Source organism: Barbatula barbatula (genome assembly GCF_947034865.1).
Source record: "Barbatula barbatula genome assembly, chromosome: 3".
Classification (NCBI taxonomy): Eukaryota; Metazoa; Chordata; class Actinopteri; order Cypriniformes; family Nemacheilidae; genus Barbatula; species Barbatula barbatula.
Window position 1 is genome coordinate 25846929 of NC_136764.1, and position 20874 is coordinate 25867802.

The following is a 20874-nucleotide window of genomic DNA, read 5'->3' on the forward strand; positions in this document are numbered from 1 at the left end:
TAATCATCACCACTACGTGATCGAGCTCCTTTACACAGTATAAACTGAGATTTTCTGTTAGGATTCTGTCTGTACCAGTAAAGAAAAATATAACGGCTGGTTGCTTCATATGAACAGCTCAGTGTCACAGAATCTTCTTCATTTCTGATTATATTTATATCTCCTTCTGGTCCAATTTTATCTGCAAATGAACCTGAAATAAAATTTATTATATTTTAATACTAAACAGTATTATTTTATTACAACATTATACTAGTCAGTCTTTGAAATGTATCTTGTATCAAGTAATGTAGTTTATTTACCTGAAACTGCAGAGACGATCATGAGTAGAGTCATCCGTGTCTCCATGTTAGAAATGAAATGAGATTGTGATGGTTTAAATTGCTGAAGAAGATGAATTGAATATTATCATGTAGGTGGGTGTGGTTCAAATGAAGCGTTCACTCCACACTTGATGGTTGTGACACCTTTATTTATAACTGTTGATGTGAATTACAGTCACAAAGCCTTTTACATTATTGAAATGTCTATTGTAATGACCACAATGATTTAGATTAATTAATACAAATACTGCAAGTGATCAAAACTTTCACTTCCAGAATGTTTTAGATGTCTCCCTATATAATACACCAGAGTCAACATCTGAACCCCACTCCAAATGCTTTTTAATTTATAATTGATTCAAAACTTAAACTTCAATTTAATGTCATTTAATATGAATTATTTCACTGCGTCACTTCATTCGTCTTAAATCATTTGAGAAAACAAGTTTCTATTTGTCCTATTTACGATTCATTTCCCCAAGTATCCTCTTATTTTAGTGTATGCTGCACCTGTGTTATGAAAGTTGTCTATAAATACTGTTTACCTACAGTATATAATACTTGAGTATTTTACTCTTAGGGATCAAGGATCTTTACTTTTGTTCACTAGTGTGTTTACTTTGGAAATATTTTACTTCCATGCATTATAAAGCATGGCATATATTCAACTACATTATAATAAATGACAATTTTTACATCTAAAAAAGTACATTAATAGTCAAAGAACTGTCTCACTTGTACTCAAGCAATTTACTTAAAAATATTTTTACTTGAGTAAAAGTAAGATAGTAGATTTATTTATACTTAAGTATTAAAGGTAAAAAGAAATATGTAAAAATGTATTTTATGATTTAGGCTTCAGCTCAACAACGTCTTGAAGATCACTAGAGACCCAAACAGCCATTGAATCAATGTTAGAATGTGTTGCTTTATCAATTTTAATAGCTGTCAATCAATATCACGTGTGCAGCTGAAAATAATGTTGACATTTCATAACCACCGACTGTTATTGTGATCTGTGTTTGCTTCAGTTGAGCTCTTGATTCTTATAGTATTACTCCTCCTCTTTAAAAGCACACAGTAGTGTTTCTGTAAGAACTCTTATGAGTCGGTAAAGAAAGAGATGTTTTAGAGTTGAGCTGATGTACTTTCTTGCAAAGCGGTTCCAGAGATTAGAAATAATACAAAATAATGTTGATGCGGATCTTTCATGACTAATTTAAATGTTCTGGTTAAAGTGTAAAGATACGGTTACAAAATAAAGAAAAATAGTATAACAGCTCACTTTTGGGGAGTTTTCCACTGGGTACAGTACCTAGTGCCTGAAACATGTTTTAGTTCCCTCGGTTGAGGTTTCAAGGGTTCTGTACTGATACTAAAATGTGACGTGTTTCCACACAGATCACTGGACAGAAAGAATCATTACCAGCATCATTACATTAGCAACACAAACACATTTTAATACGTAATATTGGCCATTTCATTATGCTTTGTGACTAGTGTTGTTTCTGGCGGCCTGTTTTAACTTTAGTTTTAGTCTTTGTGTCATTTTAGGTTTTATTAGTTTTAGTCTTGTTCATACTCTTTTTAGTCTAGTCAAGTTTCAGTCGACTAAAAGTCTGAGCATTTTACTCTTATTTTAGTCAGAATGATCCATGAGTATTTTCATCTAGTTTTAGTAATGAAAATTGTATTTTAGTTTCTTTTTAGAAATGCAATTCACTTTAACCCAGTCAATATACTTTAACTACCTCGTAGTAATAGATGAAACCAACATTTTCTATATATATTCCACTGATCTTCAGAAAAATATTTGAGATCCTCCACAATCTTTGTTTTTCTTCTGCGTATTTGTCTCCTGTTCACCAGTAACTGTTGAGATTCATCTTTTTACACCGAGGACAATTGACAGACTCAAACACAACTATTACAAAAGATACAAACATTACACAGGTACAGGCACACAATACATTTAAAGTGAGGTAAAGTCTGTACGCTTCGAGGTAATGCTGTCAGCACACGTGAAATGAAAAATAAGAAAGTGTCAATATCTGTCTTACAGTGGAAAATAGCTGATTCTGATGCAAAACATTCACAGAGTCAAGACACCAGTTGCACCATCTTTTGTGGAGATTGCACATCTGTGTAAAAGTAAACTGTAAGTGTTTGTATAGCATCTTTATTTCTGTCACTCATCCTTTCAGGTTTTTCTCCAGTAAAGTTTGTTGTCCTGTCACTGTGGTCTCCAGAGCACAGTAATGCACTGCAGAGTCTTGAACTGTGGATGAGGGGAAGATGAATAGATCCACACGTTTGCTCCCCACAGTCAGTTTTCCTGACAGATGCTTATCTGAAGTCCCTGCTTTTCCAGATCTTCGTAGGATGAGTATGAGGAACGGACGTGTGATGTCGATACGAGAGGAATATTTGGTATTGCTGGTAGTCTCAATAGCATCCACTTCTGTATGCTCTGCTGTAATGCTGTCAGCACATGATAAATGTAAATGAAATTAAAATAAGAATGTGTTCATGTCTGTATCACAGTTGACATCAGCTGATTCCTGTGCAGAGCATTCACAGACTGAATCGATGAAACCGCTTTCATGCTCAGAATGGCTTTTGGTAAGGATGTTAAAAAAGTTTCATCACATAGGACCATGTGATATTTCAGTTTTTCTTTAATAAATCTGCAAAAATGTCAACAATTCTGTGTTTTTCTGTCAATATGGGGTGCTGTGTGTACATTAATGAGCAAGAAAATGTAATGCAAATGGCTGCAATATAACAAAGAGTGAAAAGTGTAAGGGGTCTGAATACTTTCCGTGCCCACTATACATATTACAGTTTTTCTCCATTGGTTTGGCTCATTTCTTGAAACAGAAATTACATTCTCAAAATTCTAAGATAATTTGGCAAAACAGTCTTACAGTTCAGCACAACACTATAGCTCACTTGCAAAAGCTAACATCTCTCCCAAAACTTTTCACTCATGCTTCAAAACTAAATTCCTTTCCCATATAAACAGTCAGTGCCACGAAAATGACAAAGATCCTTCTCAATTGCTTTGGCTCATTTCTTGAAACAGACCGGACGTTCTCAACACTCTTAATGCGATTGCCAAAATAGTGTGGATGGTTCAGCACAACACCATGGTTTACCTGCAAAAGCTCATATCTCTCTCAAAACAGTTCACTCATGTGTCAAAACTAAATTTCTTTCTCATTTAAACAGTCAGTGCCCCCAAAATGCTTCGTCCCTTTGGCATTGTGTAAGCACTGCAAGTCAGAATGTTTAGATGTTTTGTCACTATGGCAGAGGACCATTGAAACATCCCTCATGTCCACCTTTCAGTCTTAGCCCCGTCCTTCATTGACAATGGTTACTGTACTCATATTGTAGGTGAGGCCCTACAAGACCTTTCTCATTTTCAGGGATCAAATCAAAATGAAGGTGGTCCAAGAAAAGACGGAGCTTCTGTGTATTGTATGGGCCAGGACTGGGGATGTGAGTGGCCACACCATTCTCAGATATGCCAGCACACATAGTTATATTGCCCCACTCGCCGGCCTGGGACATCCACCGTGGCCTTGTGGCCAATAATATTACGGCCACGTCTTCGGCCCTTGGCACTGAGATTCGAACCGGCAACCTTCTGATCACAAGCCCAACGCTCTGACCACCAGTCTGACCTTCGAATCTCAGGGCCAGCAGGTCATGACTGAAGTGCCCTTGAGCAAAGCACCTTACCCCTGAATGCTCAGCAGTAATGTGCCACTGTAGAAAAGAAAACTACTTGTAAGTCGCTTTGGATAAAAGCGTCAGCCAAGTGAGTAAATGTAATTATTCTCTACAATAGCGGAAAAAAAGAAAACATAAAATCAGTCATACACTACAGTTACAGACAATAACATAGGAATGTTCTATGTTCTCCACTAGATCAATTTACTACTGGCCACTACTCCTGTGGTTCCAAACCTGGGGTACATGTATGCAGAGGTACTACAGGGGGTATTTGACAGAAAGGGGAGGGGGAAAATCATCAATGACTAGGCTTACTGAAATGTAAATCAAATATTTTCATACCTGGATACACAAATCACGTAATACTGAAGCGAAAAAAGTTTGGGAACCACTGCTTTGGATCACCAGTAACTGACTTACATGTACATACTGGTACAGCAGCTCTTTCACTCTAGCAGAGTTCCTCTCAAATGGTACCCTGTAAAATTGCTTTATTGTCATCTGATGCTTCTTCAATATACGGTCTATTGTGGAGATGCTTGTAAAGTTGACATTTTGGAATATGGCATTGTCTTGTAGGATTGCAGTGTCTCATTGTAATGGCATTATTTGCCATCACCATGTTACAGATCTCTTGTTCATTGAGAAGTTTTTCTCTGCCACCTGTGCAAGGTTGTCGTGGAAAACTGTGTTTTTCCAATGTTTTTCTTGTCATTTTTAGTATCATAACATACCATTGAGGTAAGATATTACTGTAGGCCTATCACACACACACACACACACACAAACACACACACACACTGTAGAGCGAGGCACATTAGGCTGAACTCGGCGACCTAACTCCGCCATTGTGAGGCCATGGTTGATGACATGGTCTATAATTGTGGCCCGAATTTCATCCGGTTCAGCATGGTTTCTTCGTGCTCCTCTGCCTCTTCCCCCTATTCCATCACCACGCACCCTTACTACTCCTCTTCCTCCTCTTCCTCCTCTTCCTCCACTTCTTCCTCTTCCTCGAGCAGGCAGTTGCCCTTGTTCATTTACTTGGCCAGGTGCCTCCATGGTCAGAAATTGTATTGGTTCTGCATGTCAAGCTCTTTATATACATGTTTGGCAGCATTCACAGTCATGGACATCACCTGTCAGGTAACTAAACATACTGTTTAATTGGTCATCTGAGATGTGTGAATCTCCTCCTTCGTTAATCAAGTTCTAGTTTCACCTGACTGTCAATTGCTGTTATAAATTTATAAAATGTTCCAAGGGATTCATATATGGTATTCATGGTATTATGTTCTTGACTAATTTTGACAATTGAACAGACTATTGTGCATGTGATGACTTATACAATGAAATGACGCTGAAACGTTTTGGAGCGAACAACCATTAGACTGAGAATCGACAATCAGTTTAGATCAACAAGATCAATTCACTTGGAAATTGTGCTAAATGTAGGCTACCTGTACTTAATCATTTGCAAATATGTAGCGAGACATTGACACATGTATTTAGACATTTGCAATTTGATCAAATGAATGAGAAATTCCATTCTGTTGTAAACAATTGCCAAGTTGTTTTGAGAATGTAATTTCTGTTTCAAGAAATGAGCCAAACCAATGGAGAAAAACTTTAATAAAAACATGACTTGCATGGACATGTAAAATGACACGGACCGGCCCATCAACAGCCAGAGAGTTTGTGTCTGTGGAGATATCTGTTAATACATCTAAACCTCAAGCTTGAGGCAGGTGTCACCACCATGATACGAGCAGAGGCTTAGTGGTTTTCAATTTACTGGATTAAAAACTGTTTGAGTTTTTGTAAAGACTTTCAGGCGTTTTGTGTCACTGGGCTTCATCTCTCACAGCACAGTAATATAGAGCTGAATCTGACAGAGAAACATCATTAATATTGACTTCAGTGGATGTGTCTGATGTAGTCGAGTCAAACCGAGAGTCTGGTAGGTTCTTATATCTGCTCTCAGATCGAGCGCCTTTATACAGTAGATTCTGAGGTTCTCTGTTAGGATTCTGTCTGTACCAGTAAAGATAAATATAGTTGCTGGCGGCTTTATATGTGCAGCTCAGTGTCACAGATTCTCCATTACTTGTGATTATATTTGTGTCTTTTGGTTCAATGCTGTCAGCAAATACACCTGAAAGAAAATAAAAAGCACTAAAACACCAAAAATGATCAAAATAGATGTAAATGGTTAACATTAAGTCTTTAAGAAAACTTTACCTGCTGCTGTTATAAGAATCTGTAGGATAAATCTCTTCATGTTAAGAAATGTTTCTAATAAATATAGCAAAGTTAAAGATACGTGTCAAGTGCAGAGATGCTTGTGTTGCTATGAAGTGGTTATATGTGGGTGTGGTCTCATCTCCTATTATACTGAATTGATTGTCTCCATCAAACCGACACTTTCTCCGGATATACTGAACTTTTTAAAGCCTAAGTAAATAAGTGTCAAACATGCCGTATAACCAATTAAATGTTCTTATTATAATCTGTGTCATGTAAAATCCTCTTGAATGTTGATATCTGCTTGTTAAATCTTTTGTCATGCACCACCACTTCAGGGCCAAACACTATATTAGGCCAAATAAGGCAACAAAGCAAATAATAAACAATGATATTATACATGCATGGTGTGCTTGAAACAAGAAAACACATTCTGTCACAGATCTGCCAGACTCCCTCACAACAGAACCATCACGAGACCAGACTCCCTCACATCACAACCATCACGAGACCAGACTCCCTCACAACACAACCATCACGAGACCAGACTCCCTCAAATCACAACCATCACGAGACCAGACTCCCTCAAATCACAACCATCACGAGACCAGACTCCCTCACATCACAACCATCACGAGACCAGACTCCCTCACAACACAACCATCACAAGACCAGACTCCCTCACAACACAACCATCACGAGACCAGACTCCCTAACATCACAACCATCACGAGACCAGACTCCCTCACAACACAACCATCACAAGACCAGACTCCCTCACAACACAACCATCACGAGACCAGACTCCCTCAAATCACAACCATCACGAGACCAGACTCCCTCAAATCACAACCATCACGAGACCAGACTCCCTCAAATCACAACCATCACGAGACCAGACTCCCTCACATCACAACCATCACGAGACCAGACTCCCTCACAACACAACCATCACAAGACCAGACTCCCTCACAACACAACCATCACGAGACCAGACTCCCTAACATCACAACCATCACGAGACCAGACTCCCTCACAACACAACCATCACAAGACCAGACTCCCTCACAACACAACCATCACGAGACCAGACTCCCTCACATCACAACCATCACGAGACCAGACTCCCTCACAACACAACCATCACGAGACCAGACTCCCTCACAACACAACCATCACGAGACCAGACTCCCTCACAACACAACCATCACGAGACCAGACTCCCTCACAACACAACCATCACAAGACCAGACTCCCTCACATCACAACCATCACGAGACCAGACTCCCTCACAACACAACCATCACAAGACCAGACTCCCTCACATCACAACCATCACGAGACCAGACTCCCTCACATCACAACCATCACGAGACCAGACTCCCTCACATCACAACCATCACGAGTCAAAGACTCCCTCACATCACAACCATCACGAGACCAGACTCCCTCACATCACAACCATCACGAGACCAGACTCCCTCACAACACAACCATCACGAGACCAGACTCCCTCACATCACAACCATCACGAGACCAGACTCCCTCAAATCACAACCATCACGAGACCAGACTCCCTCACAACACAACCATCACGAGACCAGACTCCCTCACAACACAACCATCACGAGACCAGACTCCCTCACAACACAACCATCACGAGACCAGACTCCCTCACATCACAACCATCACGAGACCAGACTCCCTCAAATCACAACCATCACGAGACCAGACTCCCTCACATCACAACCATCACGAGACCAGACTCCCTCACAACACAACCATCACGAGACCAGACTCCCTCACAACACAACCATCACGAGACCAGACTCCCTCACAACACAACCATCACGAGACCAGACTCCCTCACATCACAACCATCACGAGACCAGACTCCCTCACAACACAACCATCACGAGACCAGACTCCCTCACATCACAACCATCACGAGACCAGACTCCCTCACATCACAACCATCACGAGACCAGACTCCCTCAAATCACCACCATCACGAGACCAGACTCCCTCACAAAACACAACCATCACGAGACCAGACTCCCTCACATCACAACCATCACGAGACCAGACTCCCTCAAATCACAACCATCACGAGACCAGACTCCCTCAAATCACAACCATCACGAGACCAGACTCCCTCAAATCACAACCATCACGAGACCAGACTCCCTCACATCACAACCATCACGAGACCAGACTCCCTCACAACACAACCATCACGAGACCAGACTCCCTCAAATCACAACCATCACGAGACCAGACTCCCTCAAATCACAACCATCACGAGACCAGACTCCCTCACAACACAACCATCACGAGACCAGACTCCCTCACATCACAACCATCACGAGACCAGACTCCCTCACATCACAACCATCACGAGACCAGACTCCCTCACATCACAACCATCACGAGACCAGACTCCCTCACATCACAACCATCACGAGACCAGACTCCCTCACATCACAACCATCACGAGTCAAAGACTCCCTCACATCACAACCATCACGAGACCAGACTCCCTCACATCACAACCATCACAAGACCAGACTCCCTCACATCACAACCATCACGAGACCAGACTCCATCACAACACAACCATCACGAGACCAGACTCCCTCACAACACAACCATCACGAGACCAGACTCCCTCACATCACAACCATCACAAGACCAGACTCCCTCACAACACAACCATCACGAGACCAGACTCCCTCACAACACAACCATCACAAAAAACAGAAACACAACCATTGTTTTATATTTAAAGAACACAAGGTAATGTAAGTCAAGTTTATGTGATTCATAGTCATACCTGTTGAGAGAGAAATGATCCACAAACTAAATAATGAAATCATGTCTGACAGAATCTTTACAGCAACTAGTTTAACAAAACTTCTACACGCATGAAGTTATTATGAATTCAAACTCTTTTTATGACTTTCTGCATTTGAGGGATTTTTAGGTGAAGTTTGCCCTCTTGTGGAAATGTTTGTGATTACATCTTAAATATCCTTGAGCCAGTGCTTCCCATCTCCAGTCCTCTGGAACATTCTGTCAGGAGACTACATCAGGTGTTTTATAGGGAGACATCTGAAGCTGTTCTGGGAGAGGAGGGCGTGAGGACTGGAGTTGCCTCATTTACTTTTCTCTTTTAGAAAAAAAAATCAAATACAGCGAGTGTTTAAAGTACTTTACCGCTGTAATACTTTCAATACCATACAGGTCAATAACTCTTGCAATATATAACATTGAGATGTCTTCCCATGAAACACTGCTTTCATTTAGCTACAGTTTAACACAAAAGAAAACATTGAGACTAAATATTGCTTTTTATTTTAAATATGGTTTAATTACATTAAATAATGCATTTTATATACAGTATCTTATGAGTATAATTTATTTAGTAAGAAACAAAGAGTGAACTGCAAGTAATACATTTACTGGAAATATTGATTTAATATAAAAAGCATTTGTTTATTCCAGAGAAATATTAAGAATTACAATTAAAGTGTTTTAATATATTCATGGAGGTTTGTGTTGAGTGTTGTTGTGTTGTTGTGTCACTGTGGGCCTCAGGGCACAATAATACAGAGCAGAGTCTGATAGAGTAACAGAAGAGATCTCCAGATACACATGTTTATCTGTCACGCTCACTTCACCATCCAGTCTGGGGACACGAGGATCTGCGTATATTACACTCTTACTGGATGATTCAATAACAAGAAGCAGAAATTCAGGTCTGGATTCAGGATACTGTCGATACCACAGCAAATTCTGTGCACTGCCTTCATATTTGCATGAGAGACGAATTGAATCCCCTTCAGTAGTGTTCACAGTGTTCTGCAATGATGTTATTGTCTGAGCGAGGCATTTATCTGCAATAATGTGTGAAAAGAAATCAAATGATATGAAAAATGCAGAATATACAGAAAACTTAAGTACAGAAAAAAATGAAGAGACCACATTTAACTTGACTTAAACACGTACCTATAAAAATACTTAAAGTGATACACCCAAATATGAAAATGTTCTTTTTTGGATGAAGTTTCACTATCAGTCTGGTGTTCACAGTGAGGATCACAAATGTTTTGTAATAATACAAATATTGTCTTACCCTTTATTACTGAGAGCAGAAGCAGAAAACACAGTAACATGACTGCTGAGTAGAAACCAAATGAAGATCATGATGAAGTCTTCAGGTGTCGCTCTTTAAGCTCCACCCAATATTTCTTTTGTCTCATCAATTGCAGTTGTGATTTACTTTTTCAGCACAATGAGCCGAATCATAGAACGCTTTCCCTTCATTGTGGGCAGAAAACATTGAGACGCGACTAATGTTTCGCTCTGATATTGTTTCAGCTGGAATCCAGGATCATGGACGAGTGTCCGGTCCACGTTCTGCCTCTGTACCCAAAAATCAGTCTTAATTTTTGCTTTATGCGTGACTGAGGACGAATGAGGTAATGATCCAAATAAAGCTAAAGTATACATGGTCATATACTGTATGGATAAAAGCTGCTAAATAACGCCACATTATTTCATGATTGTTGATCTGACATCATCTATCTAAAGAAAACTGCATGTCTGTTGTTGTCTTTCAATATCAAAGCACATGTGTTCATTATAAAACATCACAGCAATGAAAGAAAGATAAGTCAAGAGTCAACAGCCCAACTAAATGAAACACTGATCACATGGTATAATGCTAAATGTCTTCTATCCATATATGACCATTTATTCTTTAATATGACTTCATTCATGTATTTGGGAAATTATGTGGGATATTTATGAAAACAGTATTTTTGTAATACTTTGAAATATATGTTGTATGTGTGTAATTTTGAAATATTTGTTTATATCTGTCGAAACCATACATGAACGTGTTTACATATATTTCCATAGGCTATATACTTTTTCTGTATGTGAAAATGATCAGATATCAGACTGTGTGTGTTTCTCTACTGAAATATTGATCTGAAACTAAAGTGTGCTATTATGTGATAAACTGTGTCTTATTTCAGTAATATAAGATTACAGTCATACAGAAGATAAACACAGAGATGATGTGCTCGTCTCTTCTATGTTTTCCTGTATGTTTCTGTACAGTGTGTCTGCTCTTTCAGTCACTGTGGGCTCCAGTGAACAGTAGTATAATGCTGAATCTGTGACTGAAGCAGAGGAGATGATCAGATTCACTTGTGTCTCCGTCTTCTTCACTGTAGCGTTCAGTCTTGGGAAAGGAGGATCTGCATGTACGACACTGTTTGACTCCAAAACAAGCAGCAGAAATTCAGGTCTGGACCCTGGATATTGTCGATACCATTGTAAATTGTTTGCTCGTCCTTCATATTTGCATGAGAGATTGACTGTGTCTCCTTCAGTGACGTGTGTTTTGTTCTGCAATGGTTTTATTGTCTGTCCTGAAGATTTCTCTGAAATTGAGAATAAAATGCACGCAGACATGAACACAGAATGCACGCAGACATGAACACAGAATGCACGCAGACATGAACACAGAATGCACGCAGACATGAACACAGAATGCACGCAGACATGAACACAGAATGCACGCAGACATGAACACAGAATGCACGTAGACATGAACACAGAATGCACGCAGACATGAACACAGAATGCACGCAGACATGAACACAGAATGCACGCAGACATTAACACAGAATGCACGCAGACATTAACACAGAATGCTTAGATATGAAAACTAAAGTCTTACATGATCACACTTACCCAGAACAGCTAGAAGCACAAGTAGATAACAAAGAGAAATCATGTTAACACTGCTGAAACAAAGTTAAAGAATGTGTCAGAGATAAATGAAAGTCAAGCTCCACCCACATCTCAATGTTACCTCACACACACACAGACACACACGCACACACAAGCTCACACACAGACAGACACACACACACACACACACACACACACACACACACACACAGACACACACAGACACACACGCAGGCACGCACACACAAACAAACACACACACCCACAACCATTGAATCAATGTTAATGGCATTGAATCTGTTCAAATGTGTTGATTTGTCAATGTTATTTACATTAATTCTTGGTGCGAAGTGATATTAGATTAGATTAGATTCAACTTTATTGTCATTACACATATACAAGTACAGTGTAACGAAATGTAGTTAAGGTCTAACCAGAAGTGCAATTAGCAAGTGCAGGATATACAGTTAGAATAAATACAGAATACAATATGAGATAATATAATACAGTGGGCATGGACTATAAAAATATTTTGCAGTAGGAATGTTCTATGAAAAAAATACAGTAGGTATGTAGTATGAACAATATATACAGATGGCTATATACTATGAACATTAATGTACAGGTGGATATGAACAGATAATAATTTAAACTTGAATAGTGCAAGTGACTTCGGTATGCATAAATTATTGACATTGGCTATTAAAGTTGCAGTGCAATAGGTGAGTTAATGCAGTTGTTGAAGTTACAGTGCAGTGGATGAGTTAATGCAGTTATTCAAGTTACGGTGGAATATACGAGTTATTGCAGTTAATAGGTTGCAGTCCAGAAGATGAGTTAATGCAGTTATCGAGGTTACAGTGCAATAGATGAGTAGATGCAGTTATTGAGGTTACAGTGCAATAGATGAGTAGATGCAGTTAATAGAGTTACAGTGTAATAGATGAGTTAATGCAGTTATTGAAGTTACACTACATTTCGTTACACTGTACTTGTATATGTGTAATGACAATAAAGTTGAATCTAATCTAATCTACAGTGCAATAGATGAGTAGATGCAGTTAATAGAGTTACAGTGCAGTAGATGAGTTAATGCAGTTATTGAAGTTACAGTGCAATAGATGAGTAGATGCAGTTAATAGAGTTACCGTGTAATAGATGAGTTAATACAGTTATTGAAGTTACAGTGCAATAGATGAGTAGATGCAGTTAATAGAGTTACAGTGTAATAGACTAGTTAATGCAGTTATTGAGGTTACAGTGCAATAGATGAGTAGATGCAGTTAATAGAGTTACAGTGCAGTAGATTAGTTAATGCAGTTATTGAGGTTACAGTGCAATAGATGAGTAGATGCAGTTAATAGAGTTACAGTGTAATAGATGAGTTAATGCAGTTATTGAGGTTACAGTGCAATAGATGAGTGGATGCAGTTAATAGAGATACAGTGTAATAGATGAGTTAATGCAGTTATTGAAGTTACAGTGCAATAGATGAGTAGATGCAGTTAATAGAGTTACAGTGTAATAGATGAATTAATGCAGTTATTGAAGTTACAGTGCAATAGATGAGTAGATGCAGTTAATAGAGTTACAGTGTAATAGATGAGTTAATGCAGTTATTGAAGTTACAGTGTAATAGATGAGTAGATGCAGTTAATAGAGTTACAGTGTAATAGATGAGTTAATGCTGTTATTGAAGTTACAGTGCAATAGATGAGTAGATGCAGTTAATAGAGTTACAGTGTAATAGATGAGTTAATGCAGTTATTGAGGTTACAGTGCAATAGATGAGTAGATGCAGTTAATAGAGTTACCGTGTAATAGATGAGTTAATGCAGTTATTGAAGTTACAGTGCAATAGATGAGTAGATGCAGTTAATAGAGTTACAGTGTAATAGATGAGTTAATGCAGTTATTGAGGTTACAGTGCAATAGATGAGTAGATGCAGTTAATAGAGTTACAGTGTAATAGATGAGTTATTGCAGTTATTGAGGTTACAGTGTAATAGATGAGTTAATGCAGTTATTGAAGTTACAGTGCAATAGATGAGTAGATGCAGTTAATAGAGTTACAGTGTAATAGATGAGTTATTGCAGTTATTGAGGTTACAGTGCAATAGATGAGTAGATGCAGTTAATAGAGTTACAGTGCAATAGATGAGTAGATGCAGTTAATAGAGTTACAGAGCAGTAGATTAGTTAATGCAGTTATTGAGGTTACGGTGCAATAGATGAGTAGATGCAGTTAATAGAGTTACAGTGTAATAGATGAGTTAATGCAGTTATTGAAGTTACAGTGCAATAGATGAGTAGATGCAGTTAATAGAGTTACCGTGTAATAGATGAGTTAATGCAGTTATTGAAGTTACAGTGCAATAGATGAGTAGATGCAGTTGATGGAGTTACAGTGTAATAGATCAGTTAATGCAGTTATTGAAGTTACAGTGCAATAGATGAGTAGATGCAGTTATTGAGGTTACAGTGCAATAGATGAGTAGATGCAGTTAATAGAGTTACAGTGTAATAGATGAGTTAATGCAGTAATTGAAGTTACAGTGCAATAGATGAGTAGATGCAGTTAATAGAGTTACAGTGTAATAGATGAGTAGATGCAATTAATAGAGTTACCGTGTAATAGATTAGTTAATGCAGTTATTGAAGTTACAGTGCAATAGATGAGTAGATGCAGTTAATAGAGTTACAGTGTAATAGATGAGTTAATGCAGTTATTGAAGTTACAGTGCAATAGATGAGTAGATGCAGTTAATAGAGTTACCGTGTAATAGATTAGTTAATGCAGTTATTGAAGTTACAGTGCAATAGATGAGTAGATGCAGTTAATAGAGTTACAGAGCAGTAGATGAGTTAATGCAGTTATTGAAGTTATAGTGCAATAGATGAGTAGATGCAGTTAATAGAGTTATATTGCAGTAGATTAGTAAATGCAGTTATTGAAGTTACAGTGTAATAGATGAGTTATTGCAGTTATTGAGGTTACAGTGTAATATATGAGTTAATGCAGTTATTGAAGTTACAGTGCAATAGATGAGTAGATGCAGTTAATAGAGTTACAGTGTAATAGATGAGTTATTGCAGTTATTGAGGTTACAGTGCAATATATGAGTAGATGCAGTTAATAGAGTTACAGTGTAATAGATGAGTTATTGCAGTTATTGAGGTTACAGTGTAATAGATGAGTTATTGCAGTTATTGAAGTTACAGTGCAATAGATGAGTAGATGCAGTTAATAGAGTTACAGTGTAATAGATGAGTTAATGCAGTTATTGAGGTTACAGTGCAATAGATGAGTAGATGCAGTTAATAGAGTTACAGTGTAATAGATGAGTTATTGCAGTTATTGAGGTTACAGTGCAATATATGAGTAGATGCAGTTAATAGAGTTACAGTGTAATAGATGAGTTAATGCAGTTATTGAGGTTACAGTGCAATAGATGAGTAGATGCAGTTAATAGAGTTACAGTGCAGTAGTTAATGCAGTTATTGAAGTTACAGTGCAATAGATGAGTAGATGCAGTTAATAGAGTTACAGTGTAATAGATGAGTAGATGCAGTTAATGAAGTTATTGAAGATATTCTTTCAATGTAGAAAAGATGTCGATATTTCATCAAGTGAACAGTGTTTGCTTTAGTTGAGCTCTTGACTCTTGATCTTTTGATAATCAAAATATGTTTTAGCACTTAAACACATAGATACACAATGATCATAACCACCTTCAAGCCTAAAGGGGAAATTCACTCAACACGATGTTTAACATGTCGTCTTCGGAGGACAAATGAGGATCTTTAGGTGACATCAGGGAGATTTCCAGGCCCCCTCAGATACATCATGGTGTCAGTTTTTGTCAAGGTCAGGAAAAGTGTTAAATACATTGTTAAATTGGTCCATGCGCGCATAGTGGCTCAGTTGGATCTTTTTGAAGCGACGAGAAAGCTTTATGTGTGAAAAACGAATAACAAAAACCCTCTTTAATCGATATATTCTCCTCTGTCTTTTGTCAGTGTATGGTGCGTGTTCACAGGAGCACTTCTTCTTGGACTTGAGCATTTTTCTGCGTTGTGTTTTAGAGCGCCGGCATCCAATAGGGTCAAGCCCCATGCGGCATTTGGCACACACACCTAATAAGCATTCATCAAAGTTCTCTCGTCCAACAAGAAGAAGATGGAGAAGAAGTGTTCTCGTGAATGTGTTCTCCCCTGCGATCTCATTCAGTGCCGCCGTGGGACTTAGCGCTGGTACTGAAAACATAGAGCTATATGCCAAAGTCTCTGTCTACCCCATTCAGAGTGCAGGTCATTCCCTTGCCCCCTCTGTTTTCAGAGCCTTCAGCCTGGCATGAGGGTCTGGCTGCTAAGGGCTTTATGGGATTACATTGATCGTATGGCCGGGTTTCGACAGACTGACCAGCTCTTCGTCTGCTAGGGTGGGGGGACTAAGGGACGGCTGTCTCTAAACAGAGACTTTCTCACTGGGCGGTCGACGCTACTACCTTGGCTTATGAGAGTCAGGGACAGGACTGCCCCTTCCGTATCAGAGCTCATTCCACTAGGGCCATGTGTTCGCCATTCATCAGCCCTGAAGGTGTTCAAGATTCATAGATTCTTAGATATTGTTGCTATGTGCCACATTCACACTGCCAGGGTTCGTCAGTATTTGCATACTGTTGCATGTCTTGCGACAATTGGCAAGTTTTTTTTACTGGTGTTATTCAATAAGATTTCAGAGAGAGAGAGAGAGAGAGAGAGAGAGAGAGAGAGAGAGAGAGAGAGAGAGAGAGAGAGAGAGAGAGAGAGAGAGAGAGAGAGAGAGAGAGAGAGAGAGAGAGAGAGAGAGAGAGAGAGAGAGAGAGAGAGAGAGAGAGAGAGAGATCTTACTAACCTTTCTCTTACATGCCTGAAGATTTTCTTCCCATGTTTTGTGTGAAGTCTGACCTCTTGTGGGTTGTTTCAGCAATTACATCAAAAGTGCCAAATGGATTTTCCCATTTGCCTGGAAAAATGTCAATAGAATGATGAAGCCTAATGTTTTGAGACACAAGAACACAACATTTCAAACTATCTAGAGTTTCTTATTATTCTGGTTTATCAGTTGTACATTACATAACATTAAATTATATTATAGAGTAAATATTATAAATAATGTGAAGTATTTGATCATTCAGACTTACATTATGTTTGGATATTTGGGAAAGTTATTATGACTCATTTTGTGTGTTAAACTGTAGAACACTTAAAGCCTATAATACAGTTTGAATCAGTTTATAATGAAATTAAATGTACATAAATGAAGTAACACTGAACTTGTCATTTGTGCTGTAAGACACATGAAATTTAGATGTAAATGTGTGTTTAAAGCAGTAATACACTTATATACTGATGACTATAGTGTATTGATATATTCATGGAGGTTTGTGTTGAGTGTTGTTGTGTTTTGTGTCACTGTGGGCCTCAGGGCACAATAATACAGAGCAGAGTCTGATAGAGTAACAGAAGAGATCTCCAGATACACATGTTTATCTGTCACGCTCACTTCACCATCCAGTCTGGGGACACGAGGATCTGCGTATATTACACTCTTACTGGATGATTCAATAACAAGAAGCAGAAATTCAGGTCTGGATTCAGGATACTGTCGATACCACAGCAATCTCTGTGCACTGCCTTCATATTTGCATGAGAGACGAATTGAATCGCCTTCAGTAGTGTTCACAGTGTTCTGCAATGATGTTATTGTCTGAGCGAGGCATTTATCTGCAATAATGTGTGAAAGAAACATGAAGATAAATAAATCAGTTGATGTGAAAGATGCAAAAATTCCAACAAACTCTCTTAAAATTCCAGGTGAAAATAACAGAGAGCATTTATAAATAGTCAAACAGTAAAGGATTGTTAAAAACGGTCATACCTTGTGTTACTGAGAGCAGAAGCAGAAAACACAGTAACATCATGACTGTAGAGTAAAAAAACCCAAATGAAGATCATGATGAAGTCTTCATGTGTTTCTCTATTAAAGCTCCACCTACAGTACATTTCTTGTTGTGTTACAGATCATGTCTGAATGAAGTTGATCAATATTACTATTGTTATTTCATATTAAATGATCTATCAAACGTGATTGAAATATTGCACAAAAGTGGATTTGTAATGTTGAATGAGCAGCATCTGTTTTTGTACAGTGTTTTCTGTTACTGTGCACAATAATAAGTCATCTCTGTCACTGCCGCTTCAGTGTTTGTCAATTTCATGTTTACCTGTTTTTCTTATTGTTTTGTCACAGTACTTTTGCATTTGTGAACCAGATCATTTTCATCAGTCTTAAAAGACGTGTACGTTTGGAGAATAACATGATTGCAAAAGAAGCCGAATCGATGTTCAATAGCAGAAAATCTAAAAGCCAATGGACAGAAAACAGTGATCACACATCTGCTAAATGCAGGAATGAGCTTTAATGTTCCTCACGTGGAGCTCACCCACAATAACCTGCGCAAGTTTTTATTATTATTTTGATTATGAAAGTGAGGCGAAATATCCAAACCATTAACTAATGGTTTTCTTTAATAAACAGGGAATTCATCAAATATTTCTTTACTTAATATTGACATTATTAATGATTAACATAATAATAAACATTTCTTTAATCTAGTTTCTATAAATTCTCATTTCTATAATACAATTATATAAATGTAATATAAGACATTTTAAAATGTCAAGGTAAAAGTTAGGATGTAGTTGTCAAAACCGCGGGAATGGATGGTGAAAGAACAGTTTATATTTGTGGTACCGATAAAAATAATGTTTTATGGTTCTGTTTACAAAACTGAGGGCACGGATGAGAAAACCGTGGGAATGGTTTATTAATCTATATTTTGTTAAACAGAATGACAATAACTGTGGCCTCAGATCTGAAATCCTCATAGGCTCTGTAATACGGAGAGGCTGAGATAGATCCTCAAGACGGCGCCCACACCAAAAAGCTCATTTGTCTGAAACCCTTTAATATTTTAATATGTGACATTTTTTACCTTTTGGAGAAGTTGTCATGTCTGTCTGCATGTCAGTATGTTTGTCTTTGATGTAAGATTTATTTATTAATGCTGTAAAATATGTTTTTTATGCAAAAGACAATAAGTGCCAAAACAAAACAAAAATGTCTATTATAAACTACAGGTATTCACTTCATGTTCTGTCTCTTGATGAGGTTTGTGTTCAGTGTTGTTGTGTTGTTGTGTCACTGTGGGCCTCAGGGCACAATAATACAGAGCAGAGTCTGATAGAGTAACAGAGGAGATCTCCAGATACACATGTTTATCTGTCACGCTCACTTCACCATCCAGTCTGGGGACACGAGGATCTGCGTATATTACAGTTCTTGTTGTTGACTCAATGATAAGCAGCAGAAATGTAGGTCTGGATCCAGGATACTGTCGATACCACAGTAAACTGTCTGCTCTGCCTTCATATTTGCATGAGAGATTGACAGTCTTCCCCTCAATAACATGCTCTTCTGTTTGTAGTTGTTTTATTGACTGTGCAAAACATGAATCTGCATATTGAATAGAAAACTCTTCAGTTAGCAAGAATGTCGGGATGTGGATGATTATTGTGAGACAAATAAAATGTCAATCAAACACTAGATGAAGTAATAAAACATTATTCACTATGTACATTATAAGAGCTTGTTGTTAAAGTAAAATAATATATCAGGTGTTCAGTATATCACTTACCGTATGAAAAGAACAGAAGCAGACACCACAGAAAAATCATTTCTGAACCTCATACAGCACATGAATGCTGGAGACACGTCTGTCTGTGTGTGTGTGTGTGTGTGTGTGTGTGTTTGTGTGCGTGTGTTTATGAGATTCTTTAAAGCTCCACCCAAAAGCCCAAATCAAAAACTTCTACAGGCATGAAGTTATTATGAATTCAAACCCTTTTTATGAGTTTCTGCATGTAGGTGAAGTTTGCCCTCTTGTGGAAATGTTTGTGATTACATCTTAAATATCCTTGAGCCAGTGCTTCCCATCTCCAGTCCTCTGGAACATTCTGTCAGGAGACTACATCAGGTGTTTTATAGGGAGACATCTGAAGCTGTTCTGGGAGAGGAGGGCGTGAGGACTGGAGTTGCCTCATTTACTTTTCTCTTTTAGTAAAATAACCAAATACAGCGAGTGTTTAAAGTACTTTAATACTTTCAATACCATACAGGTCAATAACTATATACGTATCTTATATTTATATTTTATTCTTTAAGAAACGAAGAGTGAACTGCAAGTAAATATTGATTTAATATAAAAAGCATTTTCTTATTGCAGAGAAGTATTAAGAATTACACTGATGACCATATACTGTACCATATCTGAGCGAGGCATTTATCTGCAATAATGTGTAAAAAAAAGATGAACAAATAAAATGTTATGAAATATGCAGAAAATACAGAACACTTTCACAAAATTGTTAAAGCTACAGAAGAAAATGAAGAGAACAACTTTATTCTTACTGGATATTGAGTGAGTCCAGTGTCTGTTGAAGCAAAATAATGCATAAAAGATGTGAATAAATCAGGGCTATTCAGAATATACTGTATGATTTGTTTTAAAAACATCAGTCTTGCGTAACACAATACCTACTTTTGTGTTGTTTAAACATGAATATGAACTTTGACCAGCTTGTCCTGTTTCAGTTTTATGCGAATAAATGCAAAACCAATATTTTCACTTCATCCATCACCATCGTGCAGCATTCATTTATTTTGTGTGAAGAATTACACCATTGTGATATATGA

At 38.0% G+C, this 20874-nt stretch overlaps 1 gene segment (V, D, J or C); it reads right to left on the minus strand.

Annotated features, from left to right (window-relative positions):
• Positions 1-5908: 5908 nt before the first annotated feature.
• Positions 5909-6345, minus strand: LOC306891600 (T cell receptor alpha variable 3-like). The segment is given in 2 exons: positions 6306-6345; positions 5909-6219 (listed from the first exon to the last, which is right to left on the minus strand).
• Positions 6346-20874: the final 14529 nt, after the last annotated feature.